This window comes from Strongylocentrotus purpuratus, unplaced genomic scaffold, assembly GCF_000002235.5.
Source record: "Strongylocentrotus purpuratus isolate Spur 01 unplaced genomic scaffold, Spur_5.0 spur5_scaffold_21, whole genome shotgun sequence".
In the NCBI taxonomy this organism is placed as follows: domain Eukaryota; kingdom Metazoa; phylum Echinodermata; class Echinoidea; order Camarodonta; family Strongylocentrotidae; genus Strongylocentrotus; species Strongylocentrotus purpuratus.
In genome coordinates, this window is record NW_022145607.1 from 6566687 (window position 1) to 6585116 (window position 18430).

Here is an 18430-nt window from a genome sequence, read left to right on the forward strand (position 1 = left end):
AACTCTCAAATTTACAGAGATATTTTAACATACAGGACGAATTGTTCTACTTTCCTTTCTTTTTTTAATACAAAACATGACAACAAAGACAATAAATCCATTCATGACTGATTTTTAAAGAATAATAACAAGTCTCACACATGGGAATCAACCGTACTATATGACATTCAAAATCATCCTTGTTCGAAGATAACTTCGTTTGGTTTATCAATGAACGTTTCGCTCAAAAACGCGCTGAATTGCTGTTGTGGTGAGATATTTGTTATCCATAATAATAAACAGCGGGTCTAACGATACGTATTCATTGCAATGACGCCTTCATCATTGCCTTGTTTTCGTTCACATTCTGCCCCATTGATATTCTTGTTTTCCTGGTTATCGTCAGGAAATCGCATTCGTTTTGCACACAGTGCTTGTTATTCCTAGTTAGGTGCTTTCCTCATGTCCGTTTCCTTTCAAATTTCATAGGCATAGTTTCTAACATCTCATCAAGTTCACTACATTCTTCGATATCGAAATCACTCATGCATAACCGTCCAGGCGCCATTTTGTCCGTTTCTGGTCCATTTTAAGGCCTTTCTTTCTTCAGTCCTATCTCCACTATCCTAGATCCTACAAACTTCTAACAAATTCCTCTAGATAGTCTAAAGCAGGGCTCCCACTTAGCCGAGTTGGAGCCTCGAGTTGTGGCGAGCTGGCGCAATCTTATGGTAAGCAGTTTTATCATTGAAACATATTTTTTGATATCAAGAATTCAATTCTTGATATCACGAAATCGAATTCCTGATATCACGAAATCGAATTCTTGATATCAAGAATTACCATTGCTTTACAACATAAAATTATTTCTTGATAACAAGAATTGATTTATTGATATCAATTAATAATAAAACGGCTTGCCATACGATCGCGCCAGCTCGCCACAACTCGAGGTTCCAACTCGGCTAAGTGGGAGCCCTGCTTAAGAGATGTTCTTTTATCTGCGACTTAAAACCTGACCTTCACAATGCTTTCTTCGTACTCGAAATTTTTAAATCTGAAACTGACGCCGTCAAAAATCTCTCAAATTCTTGAAAATCTATAACTGCCATAACTTTCTCATATAAATTACGTTTTGTATTTAAATCTCACGGTATCTTTATCAAACAACTGCACTTGGCCATGCCAAATTTCACGCTCCAATGGCTATGCAAAACATAAATAGCGCCGTCTCAAGTTCTGGGAATTGGCTTTCTTTCTGTGGCCGTATCTCTATTGTGTCTTGGCAAACCCGTACCCTTTTTTTACCTACGTCAATTGAACTTCGCAGACACATGTATCCATATACGTGACAACTGCCTGCCAAGTTTGGTTAATTTTAATGACGTCAGCGCAAAGTTATCGCCAACAATTATGAATATACTATGCATTACGTAATAGCGCGTTTTTTGCGTGCAGTACATCGCGCGCAGATGACAATGGTGTCAAACTGACCGCAATGAAGTGCCCTTTCGAATGACACCAAACACGTTATATGTTATCACGGAAATATTTGAGTAAATTGTGTTTGAACAAGGGTCCCTATACGAATTCTGCTGAGTTTCCGCCAAGTTATAACACGGATCGGTTATGACGTCATTTTTAAGACTGCTTTTCGCCCCCCCCCCTTCCGTTCTTCTTTTCCCTTGCAATTTTGTAAACGTATTCTGGCTCGAAAAAACGCAGGGCCTCTCGAAGCCGGATTTTAAAAATTCGTCAAGGGAGCCATGGTAGACGCCATTTTATACTCTGCATGATTGTGTTAGTATGGGCGGCCGTTTGTGCCAAAGCACGCGTCGCCACATGTGTATCATGCCCCAAATCCCATTGGTTTTTGCACGCAGTGCATGCGAGCCCTTTTATAGGTCCCTTCCACTAATCCAATTCCCCTCAAAAATCGTAGGCGTAGTCTCTAGCGTTCCTTAAAGATCACTAAATGTTCCGTTCTCCGGAAAACCCCATGGGTGACCGTCCAGGCGCCATTTTGTCCGTTTCGGGCCGTTTTGGTGACCTATCTTTCACCCTACCTATCTCCACTATCACAGAAGCTACAGACTTATTATACATTGCTCTGGACAGTCCGAGAGAAGCTCTTTCGTTTGGCGTCATTGCACGCATATCGTTGTATTGCATTGCTAGTGTTTTGTTTATTGTTATGTTTATGTCGTTGGAGTAGAATAGAAAGACGGTTAAAATAAGATCTTCCTATTGCATTTTTTTATTAGGATAGAAAATATTTTAGTTTAGACTATGTTTTCCTTTCATGGAAACAGTAAAAAGAAAAAAAGTGATATTACAAAATGATATTAAAATCAAAAAATAAAATAAATCTTCTTTTTTATTTACATCCACAAAGAAAAGACATTTATAGCAATGCTGGAAACCTACACAGTTAAAGTAATAGATTTTGTTTTAAAAGTATTTAAGGGGTAACTAATACGTATTTCAAGCAAATATATTTGTTTTCGTTTTGCGATTATTCAAACCCCAAAGCCAATAGTCAAAGTCCACACATATAACAGATATTGAGTGATTGTTTTTTTTTTTAGCTATAGTTAAAATGGTGTAATGCAAAACGCCTCAGCACCATATGTAAGTGAAATCATAGCGGACAAGGCCTATTCCTGTATTACACATGCAACTAGGAAATGCAAATATTACCAAAAATACAGAATAGGGTGATATTGATATGTTTATCATGGTACTCTTTAAAAGATATTACTATAAATTATAGCTCATTTAGGTTAGGTGGCAAGATAGAAAAAAGAAGGGGAGTGTGTACTTTTTTATTTCTAAAATTGCATTGTGTTAATGCTCAAATAAAGCTCCAGATCAACTCTGTGTGTGCCACAAGGACAAAATATTTACATATCTGGGAGAAAATGCCAATGCATGACCATGGTGACGTTTGTTTACTCATTTCATTTATTGATTCATTTTGTTTTTATATGCCTCTACTCACATGAAATACAAAGCGAAAAAAATGAACACTATATAAAAAAATAAAAAAATCCGAAAAACGAAAAGAAGTATTACATAAACAAAATAATATAATATATACACACATAATCCTAAACAAACCAATGATTTAAATCGACGAGGGGAGGGGGTCGTCAAAGAATCATGGGTCATTTTCCAAATAAATAATATAGTTATCCTAATCCCGCTAGTAACAGAATCCTCCTTTAAAACCGAGTTTCTATATCAAGGTCTTGGCTCGCGTTTGGGTTTTCATCACAAGGAGCAGGGTTTTCATCACAGGTAACAGGGTTTTCATCACAAGGAACATTTCTAAAACCCTTTGTTCGCCGGTTTATATACATGTACACGATTACTATGACAGCTAAAATGACGATGATCAGAAAAAGGATGACAAACACTAAAACCCAAATGACCACAATGCTATAGTGTAGGTGCTTTGCTGTTTTTTGTTGTATTGGATATAAAGTGGTTCCCGTTTTGTTACTGGCCATCATTGGGATTTCGGATACAAATATGGAACTTTGAGTAGAAGTGGTACTAGAGCAAAGATCTGTTAGTCCTAAATGTATTGTATTGTGCACAGGATCAATCACAGTGTCACTGCATTCACACATTGGTTTAGGTTGGCTGAATGTAGCACTACAGCAATATACAATATTTGAGTTCTTGACTAGTACTGTCTGCTTCAAAGACGTATTTGTTTCAATGGGCCTTGTTAAAGAAGGCATCCTGTCACCATTTTGATAGCAATCGATCTTTCCAGACAGGCTTCCAACTTGGGCTACGCATTGCAGAGACACCCAACCCCCAGGTTGGTAGAAGCCGTCTAATGCACACGATGCTTTACCGGGGGGATAATCTACGTGGACCGAGATTTGCATATAATCCTGACTTTTCTCAATGTCTTCGTATACGAAACATGTGTATAACCCTGCATCATCTTTCTGTATATTAGAAATAGTCAATATGAGTGAACAATTGTTGTTTTCGTTAACAATTTCAATCGAGAATCTATGTTCCTGATATGGGGGTAGCAAAAGGCTCCCCCCATCTGTGGAATGATAAAAAGGAGCTCTGTTCCCAACCTGTACGAATACGTCATAAATATCACAAGAATACGTATACGTGAGATAAGCCTCCTCCCCCTGTAATAAATTCAAAAATTGAGGATCACATCTAGAATACGGTAGTGATGAAATAAAAATTACTACATATATGAAATGACAAATTCTACAACAGAAAATATTTGTGAAATGTATCTGGCTTGGGTACCTAGGTTGTGACATTTTCAAAATAAGCGACTTTGAAACAATGTTGTAATGAAAACTGTAAGATAATTGAATTTAAACAGGGTACACACAATCTCCACGCCGTGGTCAAAATACGGTAGTTATCTTTGTCGACGGGTAGCATTCTACCCGTAAGTAAAAACCTTAATTTCTTTGTGTTAAAGCAATTTTCAGAAAAAGTACCTTCGTTATACAATGTTTAAAGTAAAAAGAGTAATACGGACGGCCCAAAGTCGATTCGATCATAAAAGAGTACCGATTCATTGTTGCCTTTATCAGGGGTAAAGCAAAAATAAAATCACTTATTTGATGAAAAATTTATTCTCTTCTCAGTTTAAAAAAAAGGAACATGTTATTCATCTTCATTTGATAGACAAGATGGGTAACGAGTTTGCGTAATAAGTATGTGATTTCAACTGCAATAGCAAATTGTATGAATACTGGTTAATCACGAATGTCGCTTTTTCATTGTCGAGTGCAAAAAATACTGTCTTTAAATCAAACTCTTATAGCATGTTTGTGCTCTAATTATGGTTTAATAGGCCTTTGCCTCTAGATCGATTCCAATTCCAGACCACCAGCAAAGGGTTTTTCACGTGTTGATTGCTCGTCCCTGTTTGTTGCCCGTGAATTCGTAGTCCTTTCAGTAGACTTTTATCGATGATTTGTTCCGCAGCTGTAAATTTCTGGGGAGAAAATGAAAAAAATAATCAACTGATATAAAATAAAAACCTGAAATGTCAATATACAGATAAATATCCGTATCTATATCCATGCTGGCATATTAAGATGACACACAAAACCTTAACAAGAGAAGTTTGATGCTTTGTAGTCCAACAAATCTTTTATTTCACTCATTCATTTTCGACGTTTCTTATTACGTATTTATCAAGTGATTTTTGACAAAAAATAAGAATAATAATCCCTATGGCATTTACATGGCAATTTACAACAAGTTTATACGTAAATTAGAATCGCTTTACGCTGAAATAAATGTCTCAGTGAACAGTTTGAACACGTTAAGGCGACTTCACATTTAAATAATAAAAATGGACAAGAATTACTCAATATGATGGTAACTTTATGTGAGTGTGAGTGTATGTGTGGGGGTGTATTCAATTTATTTTGATTACTTAGACATGCATCTAAATATGGGGTTTACATTTTTATCAAAAGTAGTTGGAAACAGCTTAAATCCATACTGAAAAAGGGTAACTAGCTTTTCATATTTATAAATACGTTACATTTTGAGTCTATATCTTTTTATCAATGTATAACAAAATTGTGTTCAATATTTTTATTTTGATGAATACTATGTTAACTGCTATTTTGTTATTGTTGCAAATAAATATTTGTTTTTGTTATATCAGCACTCTGACCAGGATACTATAAAAGCGCTTTGAAAAGAAACAATTACCAAAAAGCATTTTCATTTAAAGAAGATGGGGCAATGCAATGGGGGAAACGCGCGTCTTTTACCGGGGATCAAAACTTTAAAGAAGAAAAGGATACATTTCTTTGAAAACTTGTTTTGCTTAGGTAAAGTGATTTATGGCCCGGTCCCACTGGCTGATGGACACAAAACGTATGCATAAAGGACACAGCGGACGAGCAAAATTTCGAGGGTGGCTCCATTCGTTTTCATCCGCTCCAGAAATGGACAAAATTTGCGAAAATTTGCGAAAACAGAACGGAAAATAACGGACGTGGGTAGTATGTAGCGGGGATGTTAAACGGAGGTTCATCAGAAGCCTAGCGGATGAAAGCGGATGGAAGTGGATGACATACGCTTACATCTTTTCTATTTCCGTGCTACTAACGATGTATAGACGTTCCATGTACCTTATCTTTCCTCCCTCTTTCCGTTTTTAGCTGCAGCGGATGTGAGTTGCAAGGATGCCCAGAGGATGCAGAGAGGATACAGTGGACATTTAACGGATGATAACGGACATAGAACGATTGTTGCTCGTATTTGTCGCGGATTTACATCGTACACGGCGGAAGTTCATCCGTTCTAAATGTTTTGTTCAGCTCAAAACTTTTTGCGCAGATGAAATCACAGTGGACGGATGCTCGATGGATAGAGCGTAAGCAACACGTATGCAATGAGTACATAACGGATGCATAGCGTTTTCCAACGGATGGCAAGATTTTTTTACGTTTTACATCCTCTTTGCATCCGTAAGTGTAGTGGGACCGGGCCTTTAGATTGTAATTTTACTGTTCAACGTGCCCATCGCTCTGCTCGATTAAAATCAATGGTTGCCTAATACAGGGAGCCCCCCCCCCCCTGCTACCTACGACCAGAGCTGAATGGGGGGGGGGGGGTGGCATCTCGTTTATCGCAGAGCCACTAAGAGTATTTGAAATGATCTTTGAATGAATGAGCTTTAGTAATGTTGAAACAGAATACATTATTTACCTGTTTTGTCATTTCTTCTCGTAGCATATGGAGGATATCAAGCTCTTAATTCATCCCGAAAGATCATGGTGTGTAAAGATCTGCAAAAAGGATAATATTGGAGAAGAAAATACAAGAACTTACAAATAATTATCTAGATTAAGTAAAACATTTTTCTCCATATTAGATTATAGCCACTATGTTTTGAAACAGGTTTTACACTTTATTCCTAAGGAGCATTTTAGCACCCTCCGATTTAATTTCTACGGCATGTGTGGTCACATATTTTGCGGCGCCCGGGAGGTGCCCGGAGAAAATTGGTCGAGTGAAATGCAAGGCACCCGTAAGGGTGCCGGCAAGGTGCCGGCCGGTAACCTTACGGGCTCCGTTCGATGAGCAGGTGTACCGATGGCTTCCGGAAGGTGCTGTGCACTGAACTACAAAGTGAGTCAGACAAAATGTCCCACTTTTTAAATGTTGTTTTGTTTGAGGTATGAATATTTAATCATAGGTTTCATAATATATCTTGATAGAGTTATCCTCCTAGTACCATTTTCATTTGAATCCCTGCATGCATCACTGAATATCAGACAATCTTTACATGATTGCCAGATCTCACTTGCGCCATGTTTCTGGGTGAGGAATAAAACAGTGCATTGAACAAAGACAGTCATACACGCGCACACGCACACACACCCACACACCACACACACAAACACACACGCACACGCAACACCCACAACACACTCGGTGACAATTGTTTCATAATTACCCGTTTTCTGATTAAGCATTGATTTTTATCAAGATCGCTAAATGTTTAAGTGGCATAACCCTAAAAATCTTTCCCTTTTGTACACATTCACTACCACCATCATGTCATCATCGTCATCATTATCATCATCATCATTATCATGAAGCACAACATCCGCCAATACGCACCAAGAGGACTGCGGCCACTCAACTTGTCGTACGATGAGAAGAATTCCCGACAAAAAGTCAGAGTTTTAGTGGGCCTTGTCGGTAATGGCATGCTCACTTGTGTGCGTGTGCCTGTGCATGGGCGTGTGCGTGTTTGCGTGTGTGTGTGTGTGTGTGTGTGTGTGTGTGCGTGTACGCGTGTTTGTGTGTTTTTGTCTGGCTAATTGGATAATTGAAAAAAAAATGGCTGTCTTTGTTCAAAACATTATTTTATTTCGCACCTAGCAACTTGGCGCAAGTGAGATCTGGCAGTCTTGAAAAGATTGTTTGATGTTCAGTCATGCATGCAGGGATTCAAATGAAAATGGTACCTAAATGTACTGGGAGGATAATTCTATCAAGACATATCATGAAACTCATGATTAAATATTCATACTTCAAACAATAAATCTTTTAAAAAGTGGGACATTTTTTTCTGACTCACTCTGTTTGTGTCCTCTGGTATCCTCTGCACCTCCTGTATTTAAAACTGCGTTGTACATTTCAAGATGCCGCCGTGAGGGATCCGCACGGGCAATATTCATTTTAAATGGCCCCCGGACGGTAGACGCCTGTTGTTGTGCATATCACCCTACGGGCACTTTACGGGCATTCTACGGCCTCATGGTCAGATAAAAACGCCGGGAGAATTGGGAGCAGCCAACTCAGCACCACGGCGCCCGTACGGCTTATAAAAACTGTTCCGGCGCCCGTAGGAACTTTACGGCAACTGGCCGGACACCAGCCGAAAATTCCCAAAATGTCTGTTTTTACTCGCCGTACGGGCCCCGGAGTGTATATGTGAAAGCCCCATCAGAATGTCTAAAATGTATGTATCAAAATAAGGGATAAATTTTCTTTTGGGAAGGTTCAATGTTGGCCCCTATGAGACGCGGGACTATTGCATACGATCCCGTATAAGGGACATCTGGTCCCCATGTTCTGTATTCTGCTAATTCAGTTGATTTAACCCGACTCTGGGTTTAAAATCACGTTTAAAACAAAAGAAAAACTTAGACCTCAGACGAACTTAATTTGTCACACCGATTTGAACGAAAGCATAATCCCGGTGCCGGAATTAAACTTCAGTAGGATGCGGCGTACATTTCAAGAAATGCATGTCTATTTCAAGATAACAATTCAAATTTTAATCAATTTTATATGAATATAACTGAAATGAATAATAGAATATCAAATTACCTTCATTGTGTGAGGATCACCTCATACAGAATGCAGAAGTGCTCTCAGTGTTCCAGAGTTACTGTTTCGATTAATTCCTAGCTATCCGTAAGGCAAATCTTTGCTGTTAGTGTAAAGGGGAAGAAGACCGAATGGACTTTATCAGTACGTTAGTAGTATGTTTACTTTGCACGAACAAAAAAAGAAGAATAATGAACGTCATATGATTGTGATATTTGTTTTCAAGTTCATGGTTGAGGTCATTAAATAAGACTTAACGTTATGACGCTTGTACACATTGTAGCAGTAAACAAAATACGTAACTAGTTAAAACATGACAAGATGAATCATTCAGTACACAATTTCCTGCTTGATACATGTAGCATTAAGGAATAAAACATATTTACGATTCTTTTTTTTATAAAAGGATAGAAGCAACAATAGTAGTAATAGTAGTAATATATATTTCAAATTTCTTTAAAAAAAATATATTTATATGTCTTCATTATAATTGTATTTATGAAATTGTGCAACTTTTATATTTATGTTATAAAGACATACACAAAATGGTAAATGCTTTAATACACAAAATATCGGGGGGGGGGGGGTGGGCTGCCCTTACTAGTACGGCCTATATAGTTTATTCCCCATTTGTATTAAGTATGTGAAAACCACCAATATTTTCTCTTCCGATCCCTCCGATGCCTCTTCTTTGCGAACAAAATTTTATTTCCCCTTTCGGATAGGAAAGTTTCAATTTTCTTTCCTTTTCTGCTTTAGTACAAGAGCGGTGGAATTGATACCTCGGTAAAATGGTGCTTCAAATGGCTACTGTCCACGATACCGACATGTAGGTCTCGTGCGGCTTCTAGTAACAAATTTGCTAGCATGAATATAGTTGTTGTTTTACAGAAAATTAATATATACGAGTTTTCTAAAAAATTATTTCTTTCAGTAGGACTGAATCTTGGGGAAAAAAGATATTCGCAAAGAAAGTGTACTTGGGAAAATGATAAATGAAAGGAAGCTAACATGTCAGCGTATATAGCAAATATGATAAACGAAGCCAAGATCAATTGTTAATTGTTTCACTTTCGGGAATATAAATAATAATAATAATAGTATTAGTGAGGGGGAGCAACGGGATGGGAGGGGCTTGCGTTCTTAATATGAAAATGAAAGTGCGACTATGGACAGATACCTTTGGATTGGAAAGAATACTGTCATTTATAAAAGGCTATGACACTGCTTCCTGAAATATATTAATATGAACATGTTCTTTATTTATCATTGAATTTACATATTCCTCCCAAAGACATAAGGTAACATTTGCTTGTTTTCACACATACATCTTGTAAACTCAAGACTGAAGTAACCACAAGCTGCTGAAGAAAAGACAGGCCCATCTTGTTTTATCACTGACGTGACAATGGGTACACCACAGCACAATTTGAAAAAGCAGTGTGTATGCGTATTAAGCATACTACTCATTGTGTCCTTAAAGTCGACCGCCACTTGCAGATCATGGGGAGCTGGATCATTTCTCACCCATCCAACAGATCAAACTGTAAAGGAGGGCCAAAATGCCACTTTTCTTTGTGCTGTCAGAAGCCTTGACTCTGACAACTTTGAACTGACATGGAATGTACATCCCGATAAGTATGACAGGGATACATTTACCGCACTTGTAAGGGATCGATTTGAAATTACGTCAAGAACAACGGTATACAGGGTGGGAAAAACAGTGCAAACTTTTCAATGTATCTTGAAATATTCCAACGAAAATTCTGAACAATGTTCCCATTCACGTGTAGCAAAAACGAATGTTCAGTTTTTCCCGAAATATAGGCAACTGTCATGTGGGCCTCCATTAACTGACGGATTTCACGAAGGGGAAATAGTTTCTTTTCGATGTGCATCACCTCGAGGTAACCCGCCTGTAGACCTACGCTGGACATATGTTAATAACAGGGATATTGCCTTTCCAGTTCTACATGCGAATGGGCTCCTCAGGGTAATTGAAGTAAATCTTGCCATCACTCGAGACTTACACCTCAAACATATTTTATGTCAAGCAACTAGTACTGTAGCTTTCCCAGATGAAAAACGTACGTGTAGCTTGGGGCCAATTGTAGTGCTGCAAGTGCCACGAGTTCTTATTTACCCAGCCCTAGCTACTATTGAAGCTACCAGTGAAGGATCCATACGTTTCAAATGCATTGCGAGAGGATTTCCTGCGAACTTCACTTACTGGTGGTCATGCATTTCTGAGGAAACATCTCACCAGTGTGAAAGCTCTGCAAATATTTTAGATGTTCATATTGCGTCAAATGAGAGTACAAATAATACACTAAGAAAATTAAAAATTACTTGCAATGTTTCAAATTCCGTTGGATTTTCAACAAATAGTTCAAACTTAACAATTCATCCAGTTGGTCATTATAATGGGACCTGCAATGAATCAGAAAACGATGGTCACCAGTTTCTTCATCTCGATATAAAACCAAGTAACGTATTTGATCATTCATTGGAATTTTCTTGCTTCTTGATTGTTCCGGTAGACAAATTTGATGTGAAATTCAAGTTGTACCTAGGAGGAACTCTTCTTACATCTATTAGAAAATATATGACTATGGCATCATTACCTTTATTCGGTGTAAATCTGAATTACAACGCGTCCACCTCTGACGAGGGAAAAGTTGTATTTTGTAAGGTTGAGGGGTTAGTAGGGATTAATTTTATAACCTGGGATACATGTTCAGTGGTGATTGCAAACGGAGAAACTAAGATTCAGTCGCAGATCTCAGAAGGATTGCCCGACCATCCAAATACATTTTCACCTCAAATGTTTGTTAACCGGGACTACGCATTGCAGGACAATAGGACATTTAACCAGCAAAATGCGACAGGCTTTAATGGAAAATCGACATATTTATTAAATGTTGGTCTATATACAAAGTTACCAGAAGTTACACTGACGAGAGACACTAATGACATAGATAGCACTAAAATGATTCATTTATCGACAGATAAAGACAAAACAGAAATGATTAAAAAGTCATTGATACTAGAATATGCTGATTTTCTGGTATTCGGCGCTGTAGTAATAATCATCGTTATATTTGTAGTTGCAGTATTCATATTTTGGAGTCATAGTCTAAAAGAACAGAGAGATATCACGGGTATTGAACCAACTGGAGTCTCTGCGGATGTGAATGAAGCTAGTGATGACTGTACAGGCACAGATCCATTTTATGAGATGCCCAATGTTCAATTTGATTCTACGACTGAGGAAATAGCCCTTCAAAACTATAATAGTACATCGAGTGATTCTTTAGACAGCATATACTCTGAGAGATACACTTGTCAGTTAACAAGCAGTAGCTCTTCGGACACATCGAGTTCTTGTGGATAGTGAAATGAATTTTCTTTCACAAAAATTAATGTACCTGAAATATCGATTTATTGAAAAGTGATGACGCTTTCTTCTTAGATCAAAAGTATGAGGAGACTGAATTCCGTATAATTGATAAATTACCGAATTTTTTTTGGCTACATTTAGGCCTTTCCCAATTGCATATTCATTGAGAAGGTGGACTGGAAGAAAGAAGCTTGATGACTTTACTTTACATGTTTTTTATGGCATGTTCAGAAAATTGATACCGTTTGATGCGCTCTTAGCATAACTTGAAGATTGAAATTTAAACACTTACTTCATATGACTTGAAATCTGTATTTCCAAAATCAGATGAAGGATAACAAAGGGGCAAGTGAATGTCGAGAGTTAACGCGACTGTGCCTCCAAGCATCGACACACATGCAGGTAACAATATTATGTTTTTGTTTGCCATACACCTAGAACATTGTCACTGCTCCGTAATGAAAGCAACAACAGAACACGTTACATTCAAAATAACGAACTTTAAAAAAAAAAATTCCCATAGCCAATCCTCTACATCTGTGTCTATATTGTATCTAACTTCTCAGGATATAAGATATAGAGTGGGCATGAGGCATGGGGCAAGTTTCCTGGGCGGCACTTGAAAGGTTAACCAAAACGCCAAGACTCAAAAAAGGAAATACAAAAAACACAAAATGCAAAATGGGAGACGTGGAAGTCGAAAATAAGCTCCTTATTTTTCGGTCGGTCTCATGATATCCCCCCTCTCCCATGTTTGCCCAATAGACCGAAATTGTAGGTGCCGTAGGTTGTTCATCAGGAGAACCCTCTTAGAATATTTGAGAATTAGGCCCTTGAGACCCTCAGTTTCTCGCGGGCTTTCGGTCCCGAGTTTTGTAGCCCTGACAGTTCAACACGGGTCACAAGTAACCATACGAGTTGAACAAAAACAAAGATAACCAATTCTCTTCTATAATGTTATGAATTATTTTTTTTGAAATTGTAGATTTTGATGCATTGTGACAATTACTATGAACACTATGAAAGTAAAAATAAGGGAGAAAATGGGGACATATTGCCCAAGTAAAGCGATTTCTTGCAAATTGTCGTGATTATGCATTGAAATCCAATATAAAATATCTTTAAACAAGTAAGAATGAAAATGTTGAAACGCTTTCAATCGATACTAAATAAATGCCGAATTGTTTCCTTCCCTCGCCTTGTTGACGCGCCTATAGCTATGAATATATTGTGGCGTTGCTATTGACATGGTGAAAAGAAATATCACCATTAAGTCAAAATCATAATTTGCTAATAAATAAAAGAACATCCAAGTCCTCGCCCCCCCCCCCTCAGTCAATTATACTTCGGAATCAGTATTGACGTAGCCCTCCTTCTCCCCTTTATGTCAACAAGTGCCTTCACCCCAGTCCTTTCGTTTCCACTGGTGTGTCTGCACTCTAGTGGAAACTTTGATCCGTTATGTATTTAGTGTATTTATTAAGTGCCACAAGGTACACGATGTCATACTTAACAATACCCATAGGAATTCGAAGTGTTTAGCAAACAATATCTGTGCATGTGACTTCAATTATATTACCTCTTATACATGCTGTTTATGTCTTCTATTTGGTCACACTATTCAACATAGTCAGAACATGGTTGTGTGCTGATGAGTCTCTACATTCTATATCTTCTCTGCTGCCCAGCATTTCAGAAGAACATTTACAGACATAACTAGCTCATAAATGGTTCCTGCTTGTGTTTTTCATTTCTTTAGTAAGTTTTGCCCTCGATTGCGTGTTTATGTACGTACATGTAAGTATTAAAATCGTATTGGGCATTTATTTTCAATGTTATTCTATAATTCTATAATAAATGTGTCATTGTACTGCTTGCATATGATGTAAGTAGAGGTGTTGGAAAACATATTTAACATATTATTCCTAATCAGGCTAAAGGCTGTATAACGATACTCTCGTCATCCTTAAAAAGGCTTTCGATACGGTTGACCATGTTAGACTTGACAAAAGGGCTTGTGAATGGTTCCTTAACTACCTAACTGATAGAAGACAGTACACGTTTGTAAATGGTGTAAGATCAGACGAATTGAATGTAATTTGTGGAATTCCACAGGGGGCCAATTAAGGCCCCCTGCTTTTTACCATCTATGTTAATGATTTATCAAATTGTATTAACAAATGTAGTATATCGTTGATGACGCTGATGACACATGCATAATACCGTGGTAAAACTACAGAAACTATTGAAAATGTCATTAATGCTGATGTTATACGTCTTTTAAAATGGTTGAATTCAAACAAATTATTTCTCAATACTTAAAAATGGGAGGTCATGTTAATTGGATCTAGAACCAAAGTTAAAAATCGAACGATTAATATTTATATTAATGATGTAAAACTCAATCAGATACATCATTGCAAATACCCAGGTATATATATATATATATATATATATATCACAATCTCGATTGGGATCAATATGTTAATTTTCTGAGAAAATATATTATCAAAAAGCTGAACCTATTTCAAGGAAAGGGAAAAATATATCTCAGAATATTGCACTTATGTTTTATAAAACAATATTACAAAGTAAACTAGAATATTGTGATGTGGTTTGGAGAAATATAAAGAAAAAATATGTTAGGAAGCTTCAGGTTCTTCAGAATAGAGCCCTTCGAATGGTATTAAAAGTTGATGCCAGATATTCTAGAATTTCCCTGTATCAGCAGTTAAAGCTTGATTTTTTTTAGAAAAGAGAAGAGATAAACATGCTCTTTACATGATGTATAACATTGCTAATCATAATTGTCTTAATTACTTGCTAAATTTATTTGAACTAACAAATGTAATTATAATATGAGTAATTCAATTAATAATTTCTTACTACCAACATTAAAAACGTGTTTTAAGAAAAAGAGTTTCAGCTATTTCGGTGCGAAGTGCTGGAACTCAATCTCACCAGAACTTAAACGTGAATTATCTATTATGAATTCCAATCGTAATCGTACATTAGTATATGGAATCAAGAGCCATTAATGAGTAATCCCCGTCCCCTTTAAATATTTCATATGTATTTTAAGTGTATGTTATATTTGTTTTGTATATATTTATGTTATCATTATTATGTTGAATTATGTTGTATATAAGTTATTTTGATATTGTATGTTGTTATGTATATACACGGACCTATGGAAGAACGGTCCGCGGGCCGCGGGCTGTTTAAATAAATAAATGAAACGAAATGTTCATCCTTGCATACCACGCATAGTAGGTTTAAATGAAAGCCTCTGGTTTTCGGCGAGGACACATTTTGCATATAGAGGTATATGCCATTCATATGTGAATTTCATAGTTTCTTCATTGTGGGTATTGAGATTTCTGTACATTTTCATTGACTAGATTTTGGCCTCTTTATTCATAGATTGGAAAATTGGGATCATCTGAATTTTATCTTCATTCCATGTGAATATCACAAAATCGTGAGCATCAATATAAAGTGGTAAGTGAAAAAGTTGAGTTAAGCTTGAGTCAGTGATTAAAAATAATTTATAAATCATACTGACTATTATTTTTATCACCGCTGTGAGCTACATGTACCCTACTGAAAATGTATTTAGGGAAAGGCGCGTATAATCTGATAATTTTAACGCCTCACATGGTATTTAGAATGTATAGTAGAACATATAAACAGAAACATCACGTTTAAGTTTATGATCGTCCGACAACAGGGTTTGTGTGGTAAGCTGACAGAATCATAAACGATTCGGATCCTTCCGAAATTTTAAATATAGAACAGAATAACAAAACGTGTTCTATATTGTAAAGATATTGGCAAAATGAGAGTTTTTTTTTCTAACTGAATGAATATGTTTTGTATTAGATTACCTCCTTTGCACTTTAAATGTATGCAAATTTGAGCTTTGATTAATGATTTATTATGAATTTGTAATGAAAATTTTAAAAAAATACATCTTATAAAATATATCTCCTGTATAAAAATTACCATCCCAAATATCCTATAATATGGATGACAATCATATTTATCAGAATTGCACTTTTTTATGAGGATTAGATTTTAACATAAAAAATGACCAGGAAGGATATCTGTAATCGTTGCTCCGTCTACTTTCTACAGATTTGTACTATTGATCGAAGATATTGGCAGATAACCAGCTTGTTTGCAACGGAGTGTTAACCTCTTTCGAGATCCCCACCCGGCTTCAATCTGCTTCCTTCTCTGGATGTTACTCTTAAATCGAAACACTTGCACGTAAATGGAAATGTGTAGTGAATAATAGTGGAAATTATTGGCATTCGTTAGTTGACAATATTGTACTTCATTTTTGCGTTTAAATTACATGTATAATTCTTTATTTCCAGGATTAGTTAAAATTCTTTGATCAAATAATATGTTCTTTCGCTGTTTTATTGTTAATATGAAACTATTATATATAATAGTGCTAATTTCAGTTACCTATGCTCTTGAAAATTCATCTGAAGTTGCTACATCTGAAGGGATGGTAGCTCTCATGGGTTTTCGATTTGAATCCGAGTTCCCCGCTCCTTTCACATTAGGAATAGGCCAAAGATTACCTTTCTTTACAGAAGGACAATTTGTAGATAAACATTTATCACTGAGTCAACTTCATCGATTTGAGGTGAATGCATGGCATTCAGAATCCAGAAGTTACACAATTATACACTTGATAATTAATAGGGTTAGTAGAACTGACGGTGGAACATACTATTGTCAATTTGGTTCACTTAGGAGAATGCAGGCAGTAGCTCTGAATGTGCATTTCCCTCCCGGTAGAGTTGAATGTCGTGTTTACCCTACGAATGAGAGCAAGTGGGAAATGTTGAAATGTTCAGCTACAGGAGGAAGCCCTCGTGGCAGAATCGTTTGTTTAGATTCTCAAAATGTTGAAATACCTGTAAGGGGAGATGTTGGAGAAAATGACACTCACATTATTCGAGAAATTTGGATAAGGCCAAATTCTTCTGCATACTGCTGCGCCAAAAACCACGCAAGTACTATGTCACATGAATGCCATGAATTTGTATTACAAAGGGAAAATTTGAACGGAATGAATGAAAAAACTTCTTTAAAGTCAACATTTACTAAGACAAGTATCTACTCTTCAGAGACAACATTATCGAGCATTTCTCAAGGTGAAAATGTTCCCATATTTACTCAAAATCTCTGGATCTATATTTCCCTTGTAACCCTAGCAATAGTATTTATAGGGCTAGCAACAACAATTTGTTTGTGTTTTGTGTATAGAAAGCATATTGAAACAGTCTTAAAACCGAGTAAGGATGTTGGGTTAAAGAGGAAGGAGAAATTGCCATCTATAGATTTAAAAACTGAAAATACACCTGATGATCCTCCTTCTAAGCGAAAGCCACCGTCTACAGATTTTGTAAAGGAATTATAAGCAAGTTCTTTAAAAAGCAAATTACCAGATTTTATGTGAGCTAAACGAAAATGGCTAGTAAAAAAATCCAATAAATCATTTTTTGTGAGAAGTGTTAATACCTCGTTCTCCAAGCGATTCAAATGGCGTCATTTCTCTTAAATTTCTAAAGTTTGATATACATGTATGTTTTACATTATCATGATAAAAACAAGTTAATGTGCTCGGGTCGCCAATATGTCGATGTTATTGAGAATATCTGGAACTCAAAACGTTCTGATCTTTAATGTGGTTTAAATTCTCTTTTGCAAAAATCCTCACCGTGTGTTTCTGTATCTATGCGATACACTCATGATTTATAGCAATAACAAAAGCATGAGTTCTTGACACCTCCTCAATAATACTTCATTTCTCACTCTGCTTAAAAGCCACAATAGTTATTTTATTTTAAAAACGACATTATGAAATTTTAGTTAAGCCCCATATTAATCATTAATTTTAAATGGGAACTACAAGATATGGCCTTTAATAAGAAGAGGAAGCATCAGAATGTAATTAATTCTGGGAGAGAACTCCCCCATCTCTAAACCATGGTGTCTTTGATCTATGTACGATTAGTAATTCGGGTCGACTGGTTGAGAGTTAGATAGAGGAAGTGTTTATTTCCACTGAAATCAGTGAATCACCTCTATCTTGACCCCAGGTCAAGATATTTTGAAAGTGATTTGGTGTGTATTTTCTTTCTTAAATTTTTTTAAGCTGTT

General features: G+C 36.5%; 1 long non-coding RNA gene across 1 annotated transcript; it reads left to right on the plus strand.

The window, feature by feature from the left end:
• Positions 1-15676: 15676 nt before the first annotated feature.
• On the plus strand, positions 15677-17717 carry LOC105439769. Its single transcript, XR_004065995.1, has 2 exons — positions 15677-15748; positions 16385-17717. It is a non-coding gene; the product is annotated as an uncharacterized LOC105439769 (long non-coding RNA).
• The last annotated feature ends 713 nt before the right edge of the window (positions 17718-18430 follow it).